This window comes from Prionailurus viverrinus, chromosome B2 (genome assembly GCF_022837055.1).
Source record: "Prionailurus viverrinus isolate Anna chromosome B2, UM_Priviv_1.0, whole genome shotgun sequence".
NCBI lineage: Eukaryota > Metazoa > Chordata > Mammalia > Carnivora > Felidae > Prionailurus > Prionailurus viverrinus.
The window spans coordinates 116,372,842-116,375,197 of NC_062565.1; positions in this window are offsets into that span (position 1 = coordinate 116,372,842).

Here is a 2,356-nt window from a genome sequence, read left to right on the forward strand (position 1 = left end):
TTATCCAGGGAAGAAAAAAAAAATTTGAGCAGCTTGAGAGCTCGGTGTTGCCAATTTGGAAGAGCAATTTGCCTACAGCTGGATATAATTAACAAGCATGGGTCAAAAAGGAAGCCAATCATAAAAGTGTGAATTGGATTGAGGTGGAGGGATGGGAACAGTGACAGTCAACTTCCAGAACTGGTGTATTCTGACTTCAGAGTCTCTCCTCATTTTCAAAAAGCCTAGTCTAATGATGTTAATAAAAGATTGAACTCAGAGGGAAAAAATTAGGGTCTTCATAGTACCCTAGTGTGTGTTTGATAAATTAGCTTTTCTGGAACACTATAGGGTGCCTTAGCCACCCTTTATACTAGCAAGTAATTTCCATGCTGAACAAAAAAAAAAAAAAAGAAAAGAAAAGAAAAGAAAAGGAAGGAAAAAGTTGTGGTTTTTTTCCTGGCTCACTAGAGGGAAAAAAGGTATAAAGGTACAAGTAATATAGCATCCCATTGAATACTATTTGAATTCTTCTGGTCTGAATGGACCAATTATCCTGAGGATTTTTTTTTTGTTTATTTGTTATTTTAGCAAAACCAGGAAAGGGGATAACTCTTACAACTAATTAAATTCATCATGTATTCAATAATACATTTTGCAGGGTTAAGAGCTCATATGCAAAGCTGCAGCCTGAGGAGAATTAACACAGCTGAATGAGAAATTCTCTAATGATTGTGCTCCTTCCTTCCTCCCACTTATTTCTGAAGGGGGTTGGGGGCTGGCTTCACATATGGAACCCTGTGGCTCTTGCCATCTTTCTTCTCTGCTTATTCTGATCTTGAGACAGAATGAAATAGAATTCTGAACACACAATGTGGTACTTCCAAGACTCTGGAGATTTTTCTAATCCTCCAAATGTTCTCCAATAAAATCTTCCCTTTACACTGTTGGTGCTGCCACAGCATTCATAACCAGAGGAAGTCTGACAAGAAAATGAACCATTAAAACCTACACACAAACATAGGGGCTCATTTCAGTGCTGATGTCCTCTTTAAAGCAAAGCAAAGAATTCATTTTGTCATTTGCAAGCATTTATTAAGTGTACAATACAGTACTAGTTACTCGATGGGGGATATAGGGGAATTAGTAGTTTACATTTGAATTTAACAGACAAAAAAATAAGAGACAACACACCATATGTAGCATGTGTGTGTAATATATATGTACAATTGTGTGTGTAATAATACACATGCACACACACACACACACACACATTTCCTAAATGTGAAAGAAAAGAAAACAAAGTTTTAGTTCATGGTGAATGAAGTACAGTTGGAGGGAATAGCTTTTTGGAGATGACTAATTTGGAGCTACATCTTGAAGAAAGTGATGGTTGTGGGGCCCCTGGAGGGCTCAGTCAGTGGAGCATGCAACTCTTGATCTTAGGGTTGTGAATTCTAGCCCCACATTGAGGGTAGAGACTGTGAAAAAAAAAGTGATGGTTGTGACTGGCAAAAAGTTCCTGATGCATAAACCACTTTTTGGAGCTTGAACTTACGCAAACTGGCTTTCTGTGAAGTAGGGTGCTCTTGAAAACTGACCAAAATGTGTCTCTCCTTGGCTGTTGTACCTGTCTGTCTTTGAGATGAGTTCTTATTTTACTGTTGAATGCTTTCAAATCACCTAAGAAGTCTTGTTGGAAGATACCTAAAATACAGATTTCTTATAACATCAGTTTATATGTTTTTAAAGCTTCCTAACTGTCTGAACTGCATAGGCCCACAAAAGAGATCATTAAGAAATAGACTTACAGGGGCGCCTGGGTGGCGCAGTCGGTTAAGCGTCCGACTTTAGCCAGGTCACGATCTCGCGGTCCGTGAGTTCGAGGCCCGAGTTGGGCTCTGGACTGATGGCTCAGAGCCTGGAGCCTGTTTCCGATTCTGTGTCTCCCTCTCTCTCTGCCCCTCCCCCGTTCATGCTCTGTCTCTCTCTGTCCCAAAAATAAATAAACGTTGAAAGAAATAGACTTACAAGCCCAGTAGAGTATTAAAATTACATGCAGTTTCTTTGGAGCCATAATGAAATAGTCAATTAGCTCTTTTACTTGTTGACAACTACAGCTGATATAAACTAATGGTCCATTGATCTCAGCAAAAGTCAAAAAATGACAAGCAACGATTGTCTGGGGAAAGAATCAGAGGCTGAGATAGGTCTAAACCTAGCTGTTGCTGTTTTTTTTTATTTTTTAATGTTTTTTTGTATAATTGAGAGAGAGAGAGAGAGAGAGAGAACGAGCAGCGGAGGGGCAGAGAGAGGGAGAGGGAGACACAGAATCTGAAGCAGGCTCCAGGCTCTGAGCTGTCAGCACAGAGCCTGA